This window comes from Vicia villosa, linkage group LG5 (genome assembly GCF_029867415.1).
Source record: "Vicia villosa cultivar HV-30 ecotype Madison, WI linkage group LG5, Vvil1.0, whole genome shotgun sequence".
Lineage (NCBI taxonomy): Eukaryota > Viridiplantae > Streptophyta > Magnoliopsida > Fabales > Fabaceae > Vicia > Vicia villosa.
Genome location: NC_081184.1, coordinates 71,742,934 through 71,764,404, shown reverse-complemented (window position 1 = coordinate 71,764,404; position 21,471 = coordinate 71,742,934). Strand labels below are relative to the sequence as shown.

Below are 21,471 nucleotides of genomic sequence, written 5' to 3'. Positions count from 1 at the left end.
GAGTATGAGAAGATATCTAACAGGGAAACTGCCTATGATATATATGAGTCATTGAAAATGACCCATGAAGGAAATGCTCAAGTCAAGGAGACCAAAGCTCTTGCCCTAATCCAAAAATATGAAGCCTTCAAGATGAAGGACGATGAAAATATTGAGAAGATGTTCTCAAGATTTCAAACACTAACTGCTGGATTAAGAGTTCTGGACAAAGGCTACACCAAGGCTGATCATGTAAAGAAGATCATCATAAGCTTGCCCAGAAGATGGGGTCCAATGGTGACTGCATTCAAGATAGCAAAGAATCTGAATGAAGTCTCTTTGGAAGAGCTAATCAGTGCCTTGAGAAACCATGAGATAGAGCTAGATGCAAATGAGCCCTAGAAGAAAGGTAAGTCTATTGCATTAAAATCTAATTATAAAAAATGCACTAACGCTTTTTAGGCTGAAGAAGTAGATTCTGAATAATCAGAATCAGAAGAAGAAGATGAATTGTCCATGATCTCCAGAAGGGTAAACCAACTCTGGAAGAGCAAGCAAAGGAAGTTCAAGAGCTTCAGAAGTTCAAAGAAGCCTGAAAGAGAAGAATCTTCCGGTGGCAGAAGATCTGACAAGAAGAAGGTGACCTGCTATGAGTGCAATGAGCCTGGACACTTCAAGAATGAATATCCAAAACTTCAGAAGGAGAATCCCAAGAAGAAGTTTCATAAGAAGAAGGTTTTTATGGCAACATGGGATGATTCTGAATCAGAATCAAAATCAGACTCTGAAGGCGAGCAAGCAAACTTTGCACTGATGGCCATAGTGGATGATGGATTAGAATCTACATCAGAATCTGATTCTAAAGAGGTATTTTCTGAACTATCTAGAGAAGAGTTAGTTTCCAGTTTAATTGAACTTCTGGAACTCAAGGCTCATCTTAGTATCAAATACAAAAAGCTAAAAAAGCTATTTGAATATGAAACTAAGAAGCTGGAAGTGGAAAATTCTGAACTGAAGGAAAAAGTTTTAAAATTATCCAAAGACATTGGATCTCCTTCTGAATCAAAAAAATCCATTCCTAGCCTCAATCATATTCTGAAAGAATATGACTCGAGCTTTAGAAAGTTTCTATCTAGAAGTATTGGCAGAAGTCACCTTGCTTCTATGATATATGGAGTTTCTGGAAACAAAAGGATTGGCGTTGGCTATGAGGGTGATATCCCACGTAAATTTGAACCTGTAGATGATTTGAAAATCACATACAAGCCATTGTATGATCAGTTCAAATATGGCCACTCACATGATATTAGGCTCACTTCACATGCACAAAGCTTTCATACTACACACACCAAGAAGCATGTGACACAACCTAAAAGATATCATGCTGCCAAACCTAAAGAATATCATGCTGTCCCTCCTGTTAATTATTATGCTAAACCCAAGTTCAATCAGAACTTGAGGAAAACTAACAAGAAAGGACCCAAGAAATTGTGGGTACCTAAGGAGAAGATAATTTCTATTGCAGATATCCTTGGCATCAAAGAAGACAAAGCACAAAATGTCATGGTACTTGGACTCTGGGTGCTCGCGACACATGACGGGAAGAAGGTCTATGTTCCAAGACATGGTGCTTAAATCTGGTGGAGAAGTCAAGTTTGGAGGAGATCAGAAGGGCAAGATTATTGGCTCTGGAACCATAAGTATTGGTAACTCTCCTTCCATAACTGATGTACTTCTTGTAGAAGGATTAACGCATAACTTATTGTCCATAAGTCAATTAAGTGACAATGGTTATGATATAATATTCAATCAAAAGTCTTACAAGGCTATAAGTCAGAAGGATGACTCAATCCTATTTACAGGCAAGAGAAAGAACAACATTTATAAGATTGATCTTTCAGATCTTGAGAAGCAGAAAGTGACTTGCCTTATGTCTGCTTCTGAAGAGCAATGGGTCTGGCACAGAAGATTAGGACATGCTAGTTTGAGAAAGATTTCTCAGATTAACAAACTAAATCTGGTCAGAGGACTCCCAAATCTGAAATACAAATCAGATGCTCTTTGTGAAGCATGTCAGAAGGGCAAGTTCTCCAAACCTGCATTCAAATCTAAGAATGTTGTCTCTTCCTCAAGGCCGTTAGATTTCCTGCACATTGATTTGTTTGGACCAGTCAAAACAGCATCTGTCAGAGGGAAGAAATATGGATTAATCATCGTAGATGATTATAGCCGCTGGACATGAGTAAAGTTCTTAAAACACAAGGATGAGTCTCATTCAGTGTTCTTTGAATTCTGCACTCAGATTCAATCTGAGAAGGAGTGCAAAATCATAAAGGTCAGAAGTGATCATGGTGGTGAATTTGAGAACAGATTCTTTGAGGAGTTCTTCAAAGAAAATGGTATTGCCCATGATTTCTCTTTCCCTAGAACTCCACAGCAAAATGGAGTTGTAGAGCGAAAGAATAGGACTCTGCAAGAAATGGCCAGAACCATGATCAATGAAACCAATATGGCTAAGCACTTCTGGGCAGAAGCAATAAACACTGCGTGTTATATTCAAAATAGAATCTCTATAAGACCTATTTTGAATAAGACTCCTTATGAATTGTGGAAGAACAGAAAGCCCAACATTTCATATTTTCATCCTTTTGGATGTGTTTGTTTTATTCTGAATACTAAAGATCATCTTGGTAAGTTTGATTCTAAGGCACAAAAATGTTTCCTTCTTGGATATTCTGAACGCTCTAAAGGCTACAGAGTATACAATACTGAAACATGGGTTGTAGAAGAATCAATCAATATCAGATTTGATGATAAGCTTGGTCTTGAAAAGCCAAAGCAGTTTGAGAATTTTGTAGATATAGATATTGATATATCAGAAGCTGTAGAACCAAGAAGCAAAGTTTCAGAAGCTGAAAGTCTCAGAAGTAAAGGATCAGAAGATCAAGTTGCTGCATCTTTAGAGAATCTCAGGATTTCTGAAGAGCCAACAGTCAGAAGATCTTCTAGACTCACCTCAGCTCACTCAGAAGATGTGATCCTTGGAAAGAAAGATGATCCTATCAGAACAAGAGCATTCCTTAAGAACAATGCTGAATGTCAATTAGGTCTTGTTTCTTTGATCGAGCCAACTTCTGTTGATCAAGCTCTAGAAGATCCAGATTGGATAATTGTCATGCAAGAAGAACTAAATCAGTTTACAAGGAATGATGTATGGGATTTGGTTCCTAGACCAAAAGGATTCAACATCATTGGTACAAAGTGGGTGTTCAGAAACAAGCTTAGTGAGAAGGGAGAAGTGGTAAGAAACAAAGCCAGACTGGTGGCTCAGGGTTATAGTCAACAAGAAGGAATTGACTATACAAAAACCTTTGCACCAGTGGCCAGGTTAGAATCTATTCGCTTACTAATTTATTTTGCCACTCAACATAACATCACTCTGTATCAGATGGATGTTAAGAGTGCCTTCTTAAATGGCTATATAGATGAGGAAGTCTATGTCCACCAACCTCCTTCCAGAACATGTTTTCAAACTTAAGAAATCATTGTATGGATTGAAGCAAGCTCCTAAAGCTTGGTATGAGAGATTAAGTTCTTTCCTTCTGAACAATGGTTTCACTAGAGGACAAGTGGATACAACCCTTTTCTGTAAAACGTCTAAGAAGGACATTTTAATTTGTCAAATTTATATTGATGATATTATTTTTGGAACATCTAATGCTTCACTGAGAAGTGGAGTTTGCTAAGTCTATGCAGGCTGAATTTGAAATGAGTATGATTAGTGAACTCAAGTATTTTCTTGGGATTCAAATCAATCAAACTTCTGATGGAACGTATGTTCATCAAACGAAGTATGTGAAAGAACTTCTGAAGAAGTTTAATCTTTCTGAAAGCAAAGAAGCCAAAACTCCTATGCATCCAACGTGTGTTCTAGGTAAGGATGAGGTAAGTAAGAAGGTAGATCAGAAGTTGTACAGAGGTATGATTGGATCTCTTCTATATTTAACTGCTTCTAGACCTGACATTCTATTCAGTGTTTGTTTGTGCGCTAGATTCCAATCAGATCCTAGAGAATCTCACTTAACTGTTGTTAAGAGAATTCTGAGGTATCTGAAAGGTACTACTAATGTTGGTTTAGTCTACAGAAGATCTAAAGAATACAACTTAGTAGGATTTTGTGATGCTGACTATGCTGGAGACAGAATTGAAAGAAAGAGTACTTCTGGAAGTTGTCAATTTCTTAGAAGTCACTTGATCTCCTGGTACAGCAAGAAGCAAGCTACCATTGCCCTCTCAACAACAGAAGCAGAATACGTTGCTGCTGCTGGGTGTAGCACACAAATGCTCTGGATGAAGAGTCAGCTAGAAGATTATCAAATATATTTGAGTAACATTCCTATCTTCTGTGATAATACTTCTGCCATATGTTTATCAAAGAATCATATCTTACATTCCAAAGCTAAACATATTGAGATTAAACATCATTTTATTAGGGACTATGTTCAGAAGGGTGTTCTCTCTTTGAACTTTGTGGATACAGACCATCAATGGGATGATATCTTTACAAAACCCCTTGCTGAAGATAGGTTTAAGTTCATTCTGAAGAATATCAGTATGGATTTATGCCCAGAATGAGAAGATGAGAAGATCTTATGTATGGTTATATTCTGAAATGTGTTGGGATTATGTGTTTATAAGAAGTTCTGATAATGATCAATTAGAAGTTCTGATTCTGTTATTTCTAACGTTTCATTATCTAAGTTGATTCAGAATCTCTTTTAAAGCAAAACAGCTGTCACCAGTCTTTCCAGAAAATGAACACGTATTCACTATTTTTGGACAAGCATGCGTGCAATTGAGGAGACGCCGCCCTAGGTAACTGTGCAAATCATTTCAGTTTGTCACTTTATCTCTCCTAACGTCATATCTCATTAAATGCAAATTGATGTCATGTTTTTCTGTAATCATTTAATTTAAACCATATTGCATTTATTATTTTCTTTTATTCAATCTTTTAAATACCCCGCTTCATCTTCATTTCATCTTTTTCACTCTCTCTCTCCATTCGCCCCTCTCTTTCTGCATTCATCGTATAAACCCTAGCTTGTGTCTGTAACTAAGCATTTCACCATGAATCCTTCATCAAGTTCTTCAAGCCCAGCAGAAGTTTCTTCCACTCATCTGTTTTTTAGCAAGCGTGGGTATGCCCCGTTGAAGACCTGCTCCATTCCTACTGCAGAGATGGAAGTTCTTTGTGAGTCTTATGTGGATTTTGAAAATCTGAAAGCACATGGTTTCACACCTGATGCAAGGATTTTGGCACAAGGCTGGTCAAACTATCTTGATAGATTGGTTGGAACAATTTATCCGACTCTTGTGAAAGACTTCTGGGCTCATGCAACGGTTACTCCAACTGAAATCATCTCCTTCGTGTTAGGGCGTGAAGTTGTGGTCACTGAGAAGTGTATAAGGAAGTTGTACAACCTGGATGATGAAGAAGGATGCACTGGTCCTCTTCATGCTAGAGTTAGTTGGCTACAGGTTGAAAAGCAAATATCGTTTGCTACTGGTATTGAATCTCATAAAACTGGTACATTGAGGGCGTTCTATCAAGTTTGGGCTGAGATTATTCTGGGTTCTCTCCATCACAGAAAAAGATCGTTCTCCTCCTCTTACATTAGTCCTGATCACAAATATACTCTCTTCTGCATTAGAAGAAGAATTGAACTCAACATCTCCAACATTCTTTTTCAGAATCTGAAGATGTCTATTGAAGAATCAAGAGATGAAGAACGTGAGAAGTACCCTCACATTCTAAGAAATATTATTCCTTTTGCCAGAATGATCTCAGACATTCTGATAGAAAGTGATCTGATGGATTCTCTAAGGACTATTGGAACGTCCAAGTTCTTTGGAGTCATTCAAGGGCATGTCTTCAATGGTTTTGATCTGCTAAGGATGGAACTTATCAGGGAGATAACTTCTGCTCCTGTAATCTTCCCAGATATCCTGACTAGAAGAATTCCGGTTGAAGGTTTTGCTACCTTGTTCCAAGCAGAACTTCACAAGGCTGTCAAGCATTACTTGGAAGCTTCTGTAAGATCTCAATCTTTTGTTGATCCTGCGTGGATTCGTGGAAGAGTTCTTCCTTCTCTAGCTGACCTTCAGAAGAAGGATAAGAAGAAGCAAGAAACAAGGCTGAAGAGAAAGGCTCAAGAAGAAGAAGCCAAGCAAGCCAAGAAGCAGAGGGTCACTTTTGATCCTATCAAAGTAAATTCCAAGGAATTTCGAGACAAGCGCATCAGGGAGTCTTTCCGTGCTGAAAGAACTAACAACTTTCCCAGGCAAGTATACCGACCACCTCCTTCTGAACCACAAAACACTTTCACCATACCAAATCCTCCCCCACCATCTCTTTCTACACCTGTCTTGAACCCTACTCCACTAAATATCTATCCCCCAACTCCTTCTGATATCCCATCCTCATCAACCATCCCCACAGATATTCCATCTTCTTCAACCACAGTTGTTCCACCTTCTCTATCCCATCCCTTACCTACCAGAAAATCCAACCCATACTGCCTCCTCTACCCTGACTACAAATTCACCTTCAACCCTCCTGAACCTGAACCTCATATCTACTTGGAGTTGTTTAGACATGAAGTTGTTAGTAGGGTGGATCTCTTGAGAGATGCCTTCTTCAATGATCTTGATGATGTTTCAACTAGAAACCTTTGGAGAAGCTTTCGCCAGGATTTTCAAGTTGGAGCTATGGCTGTTCAGAAGAGACTAGTGGCTGCTGCACCTGGTTATGCTGGATATCTTCTTGAAGTAGATGATGGAAAATATTTTCATCCTATCAGAAACAAGAGAGTTCTTGAGGAGAAGATGTTTGTTGATGAGCTGCTGGATAATCCTTGCAGGGATATTGTGGTCTAGAGACCTAAGTATCCGGTTCTGACTGGAGACTTCAAGTCATTGTTTGACTTTCTGAGGGAAAATCCTTCTGAGGAAGACCCCAATTTGGTCATTCCGGAAGTTGTTGACCCGCCAGAAGTTGAAGGTCCTTCTGCACCAAGGAATCTTGCTGCCACTCTTCAGGCTCTTGAGAATGGAGATTCTGATCTTCCTGCTGCAGAATATGATGGAGATGCTTCTATGGAAGAAGCTGGTGCTAAAGATCATCCTATTGGGACTATTCCTGTTGAGGAAAATCATGACGGTGATCTAACAATGGAAGCTGCTGTTCAGAATGCTCTGGACAGAAGTTGTGAAGCTTCTTCTGGTGAACCCTCTCTCCTGGTGAAGACTCTAGAGGTTATTCAGAAGAACCAGGCTGAGCTAGCTTCTCGCATGGACACGCAAGACACTATCAATGCTGAGTTCCGCTCTTTCATGGAGAGACAGACTGAGAGCAATAATGGGATTCAAGACACTATCAATGCTTAGTCCTTTGTGTCTTAGTTGTTTTTCTTTGTTTCTTGCATCTGTCTTATATGCATCTTCTTTGTACCTTCTGATAATTCTCCTTTTGAAATCAATGAAAATTATCCTTCTTTCTCTCATATTGTTTGTTTTTCATCTGAATCTTTTGTTTTTTGATGTTATGACAAAAAGGGGGAGAAAACTGTGATAAATGATCTGATTTACTTTATGAGTTGCTGGGAGAAAGTCTCCACATTTCTAACAGAAGTTGCAAGTTCTATGTCTTTGAGTGTTTTGCAGGAAGTGAAGATATTCTTAAAAGCTCAATATGAGAAGCAAAGACATGGGGAAAAGCAATTCTGTATGGAAACAAGCTCATGGAAATTGAAGCAAGCTGAGTGCTATAAAGCTTCAAGATCAGAAGCAAGAAAGAAGAATGTTATGATATTCTGATGATAGAATATGCTCTAACACATTCTTATTCCTTATATGTTCTGATGCATGTTTTAATTCTAAATATGCTCTGAAACATTACTGTTTTTGCTCTGATACGTATTATATGTTCTGATACATATATTATGTTCTGATTCATTCATGCTCTGACTTTTGTCATTTAGCTTGTTCTGTAACATTTCAGGATGTAGAGATGCTCTGATGATGCTCTGGTACATTCAACAATGTTCTGATACAATCTAGCATGCAATGATTCAAGAAGGAATTCAAGCTCTGAAGCTGACCTATGGAAGCAAGAATCAGAAGCTATGAATGTTCTGAAAGATCTAAGCATATGTGATCGTCTCAACTGAAATGGAAAATACTCAGGGAAGTTCTTTATTTATAATTTTCTTCCAGTATTTATTTCAGGGGAAGATTATTTATCTCAGGGGGAGATTGTTAATCTCAGGGGGAGACATATTCACACACTATGTTTATATGCTTATGCTATAGCTGTGTATTTGTCTTTAGTCGTCTAATATTCTGATTGCAAATTCATATCATTTATATATGTTTTTGTCATCATCAAAAAGGGGGAGATTGTTAGAACAAGATTTGTTCTGATCAATATTCTTAGTTTTGATGATAACAATGTATATGAATTTTGTATGAGAGAATGTGGTACTCTAATACTATGCAATTTCCATTTCAGGGATTATATAAAGAGTATGCACAAAATTTGCGCAAGAAGCACTGACTCAGAAGGTTCAGCATGCAACATCAGAATATGGTCTTGCAAGACATCAGAAGATGGTCAAGCAGAATCAGAACATGGTCTATGGAAGCATCAGAAGGACTTGAGATCAGAAGCAGAAGCACTGAAGTTCTCATGGTATCACGCTAAGAAGCACTTCAAGGTCAGAAGACAAGAAGATGCTCTGCACCAAGCTGTTTGACTCTGATGATATTCAAATGTTGTTTACACAAACATCAGATCAGAAGCAAGTACAAGATGGCAGGCTACGCTGGCTGACAAAAGGAACGTTAGAAGCTATTAAAGGCAACGTCAGTAGACACAGCGAAAGCAAGGCTCGAGGTAGTTGACAAAAGAGTGAAACATTAAATGCAATGCTGTACGGATTACGCAAAGCATTAAATGCTCCCAACGGTCATCTTCTCAAGCACCTATATATTGAAGTTCTGATGAGAAGCTGAATACAACACTTACGCTAATATACAGAAACACTGTCAAATTCAAAAAGCTCTCTAACTTCATCATCAACCTCACTACATTGTTGTTGTGATACTTTAGTGAGATTAAGCTTAAACTTAAGAGAAAATCACAGTTGTGATAATAGCTTTATAAGAAGCATTGTAACTCTTAAACAAATTTGTTTACATTAAGTTGTAAGAACTAGAGTGATCAGGTTGTTGATCAGTATACTCTAGAAAGTCTTAGAGGGTATCTAAGCAGTTTGTTCCTAGAGTGATCAGGTTGTGATCAGTATACTCTAGAAGACTTAGAAGTTGTCTAAGTGGAAAACCATTGTAATCTTGTAAATCCTCAGGTGAGGTAAATCACTCCAAGGGGGTGGACTGGAGTAGTTTAGTTAACAGCGAACCAGGATAAAAATCATTGTGCAAATTATTTTTATCTTACAAGTTTTAAAGCTACACTTATTCAAACCCCCCCTTTCTAAGTGTTTTTCTATCCTTCACACCTGGGCCAGACTGTTTTGGGGCGACTTTCTACCAATGTTTTTGGAGTATTATAAAGAAAGAAGTGGTTGATGCTGTTCTTCAATTTTTTTCATCTGGATGGATTTCTCACGGCTTCAACTCAAGTGTGTTAATGCTGATTCCTAAAACTTACAGTGCCGATTCTATGGATCTCTTTAGGCCTATTGCCCTCTCCAACTTCAAGTTCAAAATCATTACAAAAATAATTGCCGATCGACTTGCGTCTATTATGCCATATCTTGTTTCCCAGGAGCAGCATGGATTTATCCAAGGCCGAAACATGAAGGATTGTATAGCGTTAGCTTCAGAAGCTTTTAATTTGATGGATTCCAAGTCTTGGTGCGACAATGTGGCTCTCAAAGATGATATTACTTAGGCTTTTGACACGATTGAGTGGAGTTTCCTTCTCAAAGTTTTACATCAATTTGGGTTCAACGATACCTTTTGCTTATGGATCTCCAATATCCTCCACTCAGCCTGGATTTCTATTGCTATTAATGGTTCGAAGCATGGTTTCTTCAATTGTTCTAGGGGAGTTCGTCAAGGCGATCCGCTATCGCCTCTTCTCTTCTACCTAGCGGAAGATGTTTTAAGCAGGTTTTTCGAAATAAAGTGGATGATGGTTGTATCGATCTGATTTCGGGTCCCAGAAAACTTATGATTCCTTCTCATATCTTTTTTGCGGATGACGTGCTCCTGTTTTGCAAGGGAATTTTATCGAATCTCAACTCTCTCGCTTCTATTTTTAGGGAGTACTCTGCAATCTCTGGGCAGGGGATTAATATCAAGAAACCTTTCATCTTTGGCGGAGCAATGACATAATCTAGATTGAATATTCTTGCAAACAGGTCCGGGTTTAATATCGGTGCTGCCCCGTTCTTATATTTTGTAGTCCCTATTTTCAAGGGGAGGCCGAAAAGCTGTTATTTCCAGCCGATTGTGGATAAAATTATTCTGAAGTTGGCATCTTGGAAAGGACCGTTGCTTTCCTTTGCGGGCAGAGTTGAATTGGTGAAATCTTCTATCCACATCATGCTCATTCACTCGCTAAGGATTTATAACTGGCCGGTTTCCTTGATAAGGCGTATAGATAAGGCAGCTCGTAACTTCATTTGGAGTGGCGACATTGCGGTTAGTAAGGTGGTGACAGTTGCTTGGAAAAATGTTTGTAAGCCGTTGTCGGAAGGAGGGCTCGGTATTCGTTCCATTGTCGCGCTCAATGAGGCTTCCAATTTGAAGCTTGGATGGGATTTCTTCAACTCTGATGAGGCTTGGGCTTCTTTGCTTAGATGTCGTGTTTTGCAGAACCGCGTTGTCATCAACCATCATATCTTCTCTTCGATCTGGTCGAGTATCAAAGCCGAAATCCCGACCATTTGTGACAACTCTTCTTGGCTGTTGGGAAACGGTGAGCAGATTAGTTTTTGGGAGGACCGTTGGTGTGGCGAACCGCTGAAGCTTGACTTAGATTCTCCTAATGCTGCTGACACCGTCATGGTCAGTAAATTCATCATTGATGGTAAGTGGAATTTTTCTAATGATGGTGGGTCCATCCCGATATCTATTCAAAATCGCGCAACAAATTGTCACATACCTTTCGACCTTCGCCTGGACAAGAGGATTTGGAACCATTCGGATTCGGGTGTTCTTTCTCTTCAAGAAGCTTATAACTTTAAGCGTAACCCGGGCATCCAATTAGATTGGTGGAATTGGATCTGGGGGAAATTTATACCGCCTTCTAAATCTTTTCTTGTTTGGAGGATGCTGCTGAATAAATTAGCCACAGACGATCAGCTTAAGAAAACAGGTTTCGCATTTCCTTCTATCTGTTCTTTATGTTTTGCGGACGAAGAAAGTTTTGATCATTTGTTTTACACTTGCACCTTTGCTACCCACCTTTGGAAATGGCTTGTATCTTCTTTGAACATCAATACTAATATCCGTGGCTGGGAGGACATCTGGTGCTTCTGCAAGAGGGCATGGTCTAACCAATGTAAGAATATCTTCAAAGTGGCGGTTATCCATATTTTTAATTCGATCTGGCTAGCCCGAAATTGTAAAATATTCAAAGAAAAAATTACCACCACTGCCTCCGCTATTTCTAGAATCATTTCGGTTTGTGGGCTAACGGGAAACATATTCAAAACTCCTTCATTCATCGACGTTCATGAGTTTCGAATTCTTAAGTACTTTAAAGTTTCAATTCAACCTCCCAATGCTCCAAAGATTTTAGAAGTAATTTGGAAGCCGCCACCGTGGGATTGGATTAAAATCAATTGTGATGGTGCTTCTCATGGTAATCCGGGTATATCGTCTTGTGGTGGTATAGCCAGAGACTTTGATGGTAGATTCCTTGGAGCTTTTTCTAATTTTCTTGGTGTTTCCAACTCTCTCATTGCCGAACTCAATGGTGCTATGTTTGCAATTGAGTTCGCTCATGAGAAGGGTTGGAGGAATATCTGGTTAGAAATCGATTCTATTGCGGTTGTTCATGTAACACCCATATAATTTTAATATTAATTTAATTGGAATATTGAATTAATAATTAGAATTATAAGGATTTTGTGGAAATAATAGAAAATGACGGTTTATAGCACTGGGCCATGTGAGGAAATAGTAAAAGAAGGGGGTGATTTAATAAACCTTTTACTAATTTTATTATTATTTTCATAAAACAATTGGATTTGGGAAACAAAGAAAGAACGTGAAAGAACAGAAGTTGGAAACGAGGAACGTGAAGGAGAACTGTAGAGGGAGAGACCAAGAACCAAGAACTCTATTCTAAGGTAAGGGGAGACTCTCCATTTAATCTTTATTATCGTATTATAGGTGATAGTATGGATTAGGAGTATTGTTGGATTCATTGATTCTATATTCTGGATTTGTTGTTTTGTGTTCATCATTTAGATTGGACCTAAGACTATTAAATCCCTAATAACTGAGTAGATTTAGAGTATGATGAATGAAATTAATTATAGAATCATATACTGTGAGTGTTGGATGAATCCGTATGCTGTTAGGATGTGAAATTTCTGGTTTTGAGACCCAAATCGCAGGTTGTGACAGGTGAATCGCGAGGAAGACGAATGGGTAAGTTGCAGGTTTTGGGAACTTCTGCCCATTCACGTATGGTACGCGTATGATACGCGTATGGGGGGTGGTACGCGTATGGTACGCTCCCCATTGTGCACCAAAATGGGTCTTCTGCTGGTACGCGTATGATACGCGTATGACCTGGTGAGGGTACGCGTATGCCTGGCTGGTACGCGTATGTGCATTTTGTGTGGGAATTCTAGTTCTGTCCATACGCGTATGATACGCGTATGGTATGTGTTTTTGTGAAATTCGGGCTCTGTTGGTACGCGTATGGTACGCGTATGGCCAGCGTGACCTGTAGATTTTGCTGTTTTGTGATGTTGAAAGTCTGATGACGGGTGACTTTAAACTGATGAATCTGTATGGAATATTGTTGTTTGATTTATTGAATGATGCAATTATATGTATATTGAACATACTTGTTAATGATGATGATGATGAGAGATGATGAATGAGTATAAGATGATGCTACTCATAGTATGATGATGATGATAGTATGTTGTATATATGTTGCATGTATTCATAATCATTTAATGAGGGTTGTATCCTAACGATGATGGGATACAGTGAAGGGCAAGATTCCCATTGTGTGGAATTTGTGCTGGCAGGGCCGTATCTGGATGATGATAGATCGGTCGGTGGATTTTTCCACTGGTGATGTTGGTACCACATGCATAGTGTCCGTTGCATACATATGCATAATTTTGTAATATGATTATATATGCTATGTGATGGTTTGATGATTGTGGATGTGTGATGATGATGTATCTGGATATGAAACAATTGGGTGAAATGATATAATTATGATATATTGTTATTTATGATGCAATAACATTGGTTAACTATGATGAGACTCACCTTTACTTGTTGTCATTTTCAGATTGAGGATAGCGGCGCGACTTGGTGAGGATTAGCCCATAAGTCGGTTTTTAGTTATAGTGTCGGTGTCATGCTCTGGTAGATGTAACACTGGGAACGCGTTGTTTTGGAGTTTTGATTATAACTATATTTGTTATGTTGTTGAAGTCTAATACATTAATGATGAATGTTGACTTGATAATTCAATTCCGCTGTGTAAACACGATTTTATTTAACGAGTTATAATTTCAGATGTTTCAATGAATGCATGACATGTGCCGACATGTGTTTTCTTTATTTTATGAATTGTGACCTCTTGCATGTTTACTCTGATTAATATTTATTTAATTGCCGCGGGTTATTAGAGGGGTGTTACAATAGTGGTATCAGAGCATAGTCAGTCGTTGTGACCAGAGTCTTAATGTCAGTCTTTCCTGCGTATGCGACTAATATGAGTTATGTGTCGATACTTTTGTTCTGACTGGATTGTTTGTGTTAAGAAGAACAATGGTTGGAAGAGGAGGAAGAAATAATGATGGTATCGATGAGGCTCTGGGCATGATTGCTGGTGTGCTTGGAGGAAATGCCGTAAGAGCAGGGATTGGTGCTGAAAGGCAGTTGGGGAATTTTTAGAGGAACAATCCTCCATTGTTCAAAGGCACGCATGATCCTGAAGGCGCTCAGAAATGACTCAAGGAGATCGAGAGGATTTTCAGAGTCATTGACTGTGCTGAGAATCTCAAGGTGAGGTGTGGCACTCACATGTTATCTAAGGAGGCTGATGACTGGTGGTTGGCAACCAGAGCTGAACTGGATGCTGGTGGTACAGCAATTACTTGGGCTATATTCAAAAGGGAATTTCTGAGGAGGTATTTTCCGGAGGATGTTAGAGGCAGAAAAGAGGTTGAATTTCTAGAGCTGGTCCAAGGTAACATGACAGTACCATAATATGCTGCAAAGTTTGTGGAGCTAGCAAAGTACTATGTGCATTATAACAATGATGAAGCGAGTGAGTTCTCAAAATGTGTCAAATTTGAGAATGGTCTTCGTGATGAAATCAAGCAGGGTATTAGGTACCAGAGGATTCGGAGGTTTGTTAATCTGGTGGATTTTAGCAGGATTTTCGAAGGAGATAACATCAAGCTGAAGTCATCTCACTCTCGCGAGTTGGTTGACAGAAAGGGTAAGAAGCCTATGGATAGAGGTAAGCCATATGGTAGAGGTAAACCTGCTGATTGGAAGAAACCCAATGGGGGAGATTCCAGTGCTCGTATCAGATGTTATAATTGTGGTGAGATGGGACATCGTAGGAATGAGTGCAAGCTTGATCAGAAAAAGTGTTACAAGTGCGACCAAGTGGGTCATATTGCTGCTGACTGCAAAAAGAGGGTTGTGACTTGTTACAACTGTGGTGAAGAGGGTCACATCAGTCCGAATTATCCTAAGCCAAAGAAGAACCAATCAGGAGGAAAGGTTTTTGCTTTGACCGGGTCAAAGACTACTCCAGAGGACAGGTTGATTAAAGGTACGTGTTTCATTCATGGCACACCTTTAGTTGCAATTATTGATACTGGAGCAACTCACTCTCTTATTTCTTTGGATTGTGCTGAGAGGCTAAATCTTGAGATATCTGACATAAATGGAAGTATGGTTATTGACACTCCTGCGTCGGGTTCAGTAACTACTTCGTCTGCATGCTTGAATTGTCCAGTTGACATTTTTGGTAGAGAATTCGGGATGGACTTAGTGTGCCTTCTGTCGCACGCTCGCGAAAATGAACGGAGTTGCCACCAATATATTTATCCCATCGGGGGAAAGGAATATCAGAAAACCTGGAATAAGGAAAGGATAAGAAAAGGTCTTGCGACCAAAGATCGGGTAAGAAGTCGGTTACGCAAGGGGAAGGTATTAGCACCCCTCACGTCTGTGGTACTCCACAGGATCCACTTATGTTTGTTCTATTCTAAGGGTGTGTTAATTATAAATCTAATGCTAAGGGAATGCATGCAAAGGAAAGAAGAGAAACACGGGGAAAATAAGGTTTATAAATAATTGTGCTCGCTTAGGCCCCGCGACCTAATGCCTACGTATCCTTTTCAGGAATCAGAGCGCCGTAGTTCGGCTCTTTAGTTTTTGTTTGTTTTTGTGTTTTTTAGTGGACGGAGTTACGTTCGCACTCCGCTGCTCGACCTCTGGAGTCTTAAGCTGGGAATGGAGCGGAAATAACGTGTCTGATTAGGAGAAAGAATACCCTGAAGGCAAGAGAAAGAATGCCTCGGAGGCAAGAGAGAGAAGAGAGAAAATTGGTTTGTGTCTTTTAGACGTAATTCCATGATGAACAAAACCCAATACAAGGCTTCGCACCACTTCATTACTTTGTTTAGGTCTGAGCCTTTATTAAGTGTTTTTGGTTGAGTGTTTAATAAGGGAATTTACTTTGCGATTCGAATCACATGAAAATGTATAATGATCGAGAAGCGGATTAGGGAATGAATCCCACTCACTTCTATCCCATTATGTAATGTTCAAGAAACAGATTAGGGAATGAATCCCACTCATCTCTATCCCATTAGTTAATGTTCGAGAAACAGATTAGGGAATGAATCCCACTCATTTCTCTCCCATTAAGTAGTGGCCGAGAAACAGATTAGGGAATGAATCCCACTCATCTCTATTTGTTAATGTTTTAATGTTGAAAAGAAAAAGAAGAAGAAAACTAGCCTAAAATGAATAACTAGCCTAATGTCATGATTATACCTAATTGTTAGGATTTTAAGGGAAAGACTAAGCCTAATATTATGAAGATATTATAGGTCCTAAATCTAAAGGAATGAGATTACAAGTGAGATCAAAATTATAGGCCAAAAATGATACAATATCAATACAAACAAATTGGACTAAAAATGACTTGAAATATAGCAACTAAACACGAAAACAAGGATTCAAAATATATTGCTAAATTGGTAAAAAAAACATGGAAAGAAACAAGTCAAAATATGGCATGAAATGGATTGAAATCCTATTTATTTTCTATGACTTTTATATGACAAAACAAGAATTCTAATCAAGCAAAAGAATTAAAATAAAAGCCTAGACTAACATTTTTTAGTGATTATTTTCTATGTCAAGAATTATGTTAAAGTCTAAAAAAGATAGTGAAGATTAGTATTTTAATTACCTAAGGGAAATAGAAAAAAAATCTAATTAAAACCTAAATCTAACATGAATAGAGGGGTGAACATTGAAATTAGGGGCCTGTTTAGCAAGCGAGGCGCATGCCTATGGGAAATGGCCCAAGGTTGGTTCAGCAGCAACTTTTTTTGTTCGATTTGCCAAAAAATGGCACCAATGAGCCTTCAGGGGAGTACATTCAGAATTCGGTGGCCCAAGGATTGTACTCAGATTTTAAACGTCCAATTTTAATTATCAACTATAATGAATCAATTAACCACATTAAAACCTTATGTTATTTTCCAATTATACCAATTAACATTAATTAATATAATTAAACGTGATTAATCCTAACATCGATTAAAAAGAAGAAAAGGGAGATTAGGATTAAGTGAGGGCGTCGATTCAACTTCCTATTACTCAGACTTTCCCTTTCGTTCTCACGTCTCTCTCTCTAAACACACGGTGGCCGGAAATCGCCCTACGGCGGCGACCGCGACGGCCGGAGGTCAGAACCTCCAATTGAAACCACTAACCCAGTCGTTACGTTGCCCTGACGACGACAATCTCCTCTGTCTTCTTTGATTCTCCCTCAAATTCTCATAATCAAACCCAAAGTGAAACCCTAGATCTAGCTAAATGTTCAATTAACCAGCGATGGTGACGAATCAAGGAACGAGACTATGGGGGAAATAATCAGAGGACAATAATCTACTGTATGGCAAAAATAGCGTAAAGAGAAGAAGAAAGTTTGAGGAGTTCGCATTTACCTACCAGAGTCATTTCGGCGCTCCTTCGACGGCGTCGACTTGGCGAAATGACCGTGAGGAAGTCTTCTCTTCAGGAACTCTTCCGTTATCTTTCTACTTCTTGCGCTATCTTCTTCTTCTTCTCTTCGTCTTCTGCTAATTTTGATTTTTCTTTTCTCGCTATGCTTCTGTGTGATGAATGGCGTTATGCGGTGTTATTGAGATGAAGATTGATGCGTTTGTGAGGATGAGTTGATGAAGATAGTTGATGAAGATAGTTGAAGATTGATGAAGGAGATGGAGCGTGAGGTATGAAGTTGCAGTATGAAGCTGAAGGGAGCAAGATGGAGGTTGAAGAGCTTTGAAGAGAGAGTTGAAGATGATGAATGGTTGTATGAGAAATGGTTGATGATTTGGAGGTTCTGAAAAGGTTGAAGTGATGAAGATAATGGTGATTTGAAGGTGATAAAGTGGTGGGGAAGAGTTGAATGAAGGTGGAGAAGAGAATATATAGGTGAGGGAAGAGATTCTCTGAGATTCCAGGTTAGTTAGCCTCTGACTTTTTGTTGAAACTCAGTTAAATTCTGTTATAGGATTTGTTAGGGATTGTAACTGATTTTGGAAGTTAGTTAGGGTTGGTTAGAGACTGTTAGGGAATCAGTTACACCTGTCTTTCTGTTATGGCAGTTAGGAGGTTCGGAAATTGTACTAGGTTGTTAGAAGTTAGGATATTTCTGTTAGTGATGTTGGGTTCTGTTATGTGATGATTTAGGGAAAGTTAATTAGCAACTGTTAGGAAGGGATTGGAATATTTTGAAATGGTGTGATGCTGATATTTTCTGAGTTTCATGTGTGTTGGATTTAAACTTTGTTGTTTTATGTGTGGTTAAAATTGTGAATAGATTGATTTATTGGAATCTGGATTTCTCTTTTGTATTCAGCTCAAACGGATTTTCATGGTCGAATCACTTGGTTTTGGAACTGTTTGTTTATGTCGTGACTTCTGTAGGAATGGCATGGTGCTGATACATATATGTTATTTTTTTCAGGCATCCTTTGTATAACAGCGACAAGCTCCCCCCTCCAAAGCAAGAATATGCATAGCGAACAATGGATAGTTCACAAGGGATGCACTCCTTGACAACAAACCAGCAGGGCTTTCAAAAACGTCATAAGTTATGCTGCTATCAAAATTAGCATACATGTGAACCGCAAATTTTTTGTGTAATTCTTTTCCAAGGTGTAATATAAAAGTGCATTAGACATGTAATGTTGTAATGAGAGTGATTTTCCTGTACTGAGCTTCGAAAATACTTTTGCAAATGAAATTATGATGATATGAACCTTGGGAATATGTATGATAATTTAAATCTCTCCTCCCATGTTTCCAATCTTTCTCTTGAATAAGATGGCATAAGATAAGTCCAAAGAACAAACAAACATGACCTAGGTCAAAGCTTAATTTTCCTGTAGCTTTCTCAATGATGCATTTGAATTTGGATTATGTAATGGGAGTTGAACTTTTTCTCTTCACATTCTCAAATGAAATTTAAATTACCTCTTTTCCAAGCCATGGCCCATGATAAATCATTCTTTAAGCAATTCCCATAAAAATCTCAAAAATGTTTGACATGGATTAACATATTTATCTACATTGTACCATAACTTATAATTCAAGCAGTGCACCAAATAATTACGTCCATGTTCCATAAGAAAGATCCCCTTGATTAATAAATGAATAGTGAAATAAAACCTAATCCAGTTGGTCTCAATAAAAAAACCTCGATGAACTCGAACATAGGGAAATAAACCCTAAATCTTGATCCTTATTTGAAAAACCTTGTTAAGCTCCATCATAAGGGATAGAAACCCTAATTTCCATGATCAGTGATCCAATGCCAATCTTTATTGTTAGATGAATGCATGATATGTTGGATGACCTATTGGAAAGATGCATATGAATATGAAACTTAGCGAGTTAGCATAAAATTAGATGGGCAAATTTTGGGGTGCAACACCTTCCGTTGAAACAACTCGATGTAATCCTGGGAATGAACTGGTTAGAATTCAACCGTGTTCATATCAACTGTTTTGCGAAGACAGTAATCTTTCCTGAAGAGGTTAGTTCTGATAATATGGAAATGACAGCTAGACAGGTGAATAAGGATATCGGAGATGGTGCAACAGTGTTTATGTTGTTCGCATTGATGAATGTGAAGGAAAAAGTGACAAGTAGCGAATTACCTGTGGTGTGTGAGTTTCCAAAAGTTTTTCCAAAAGATGTGGATGAATTACCACTGGAAAGAGAAGTAGAATTTTCCATTGACTTGATTCCGGGAACTAGTCCAGTGTCGATGGCACCGTATTGTATGTCGCCGTCTGAATTGGCTGAACTGAAGAAGCAGTTAGAAGAATTGCTTGAGAAGAAATTTATTCGTCCTAGTGTTTCGCCGTGGGGTGCGCCTGTGTTGCTGGTAAAGAAGAAGGAGGGTTCAATGAGGTTGTGTGTAGATTACAGACAATTGAACAAGGTTACTATCAAGAATCGGTATCCATTGTCGAGGATTGATGATTTGACGGATCAGTTGGTTAGGGCGCGTGTGTTTAGCAAAATTGATCTGAGGTATGGGTATCATTAGATTCGTGTGAAAGATGATGATATTCCGAAGACTGCTTTTAGAACAAGGTATGGACATTACGAGTATTCTGTAATGCCGTTTGGAGTTACTAATGCACCTGGTGTTTTTATGGAGTATATGAACAAGATCTTTCATCCTTATCTCGATAAGTTCGTGGTGGTGTTTATAGATGATATTCTGATATATTCTAAGAATGAGGAGGAACATGCGGAACATCTCAGAACTGTGTTAGAGCTGTTGAAAGAGAAGCAACTTTTTGCGAAACTATCGAAGTGTGAATTCTGGTTAGAGGAAGTCAGTTTTCTTGGGCATGTGATTTCTAAGAATGGTATTGCTGTTGATCCTACAAAGATAGAGGCTGTATCTCAGTGGGAAGCGCCGAAGTCAGTGTCAGAGATTCGTAGTTTCCTTGGTTTGGCAGGTTATTACAGGAAGTTTATAGAAGGCTTTTCAAAGTTAGCATTGCCGCTAACTAAATTGACCAGGAAGGGTCAGGCTTTTATTTGGGATGCAAAGTGTGAAGAAGGATTCCAAGAGCTGAAGAGGAGGTTGACTAGTGCTCCTATCTTGATTTTGCCGAATCCGACAGAATCATTTGTGGTTTATTGTGATGCTTCGTTGATGGGTTTAGGTGGTGTGTTGATGCAGAATCAACAAGTGGTCGCTTATGCATCGAGGCAACTCAAAGTGCATGAAAGGAATTATCCGACTCATGATTTGGAGTTGGCAGCTGTGGTTTTTGTTTTGAAGTTGTGATGACACTATTTGTATGGTTCGAGATTTGAAGTATTCAGTGATCATAAGAGTCTGAAGTATCTCTTTGATCAGAAAGAGCTGAATATGAGGCAGAGAAGGTGGTTAGAATTCCTTAAAGATTATGATTTTAGTTTGAATTACCATCCTGGTAAGGCAAATGTTGTGGCTGATGCATTGAGTAGAAATACTTTGCATATGTCTATGCTAATGGTGAAGGAATTGGATTTGATTGAACAATTCAGACACTTGAGTTTAGTGTGTGAGTGTACTCCTACTAGTGTCAAATTGGGTATGCTGAAGCTGACTAGTGGTATTCTCGAAGAAATCAGAGAAGGTCAGAAAACTGATGTTGAATTAATTGATAAGTTGACTATGATCAACCAAGGCAAGAATGGTGAATTCAGAGTTGACGAGAACACTGAGGTTTGGTGACCGAGTTTGTGTTCCTGATATTGATGAACTCCGAAAGCGTATTTTAGAAGAAGGACACCGTAGTGGGTTGAGTATTCACCCTGGTGCTACCAAGATGTATCATGATTTGAAAAAGTTGTTTTGGTGGCCGGGAATGAAGAAAGAAATTACTGAGTTTGTGTATTCTTGTTTGACTTTCCAGAAGTCAAAAA

General features: G+C 38.7%; 1 pseudogene; it reads left to right on the top strand.

Annotated features, from left to right (window-relative positions):
* The window catches only part of LOC131604828 (uncharacterized), a 70,617-nt pseudogene that overhangs the window by 31,380 nt on the left and 17,766 nt on the right, over positions 1 to 21,471 (top strand).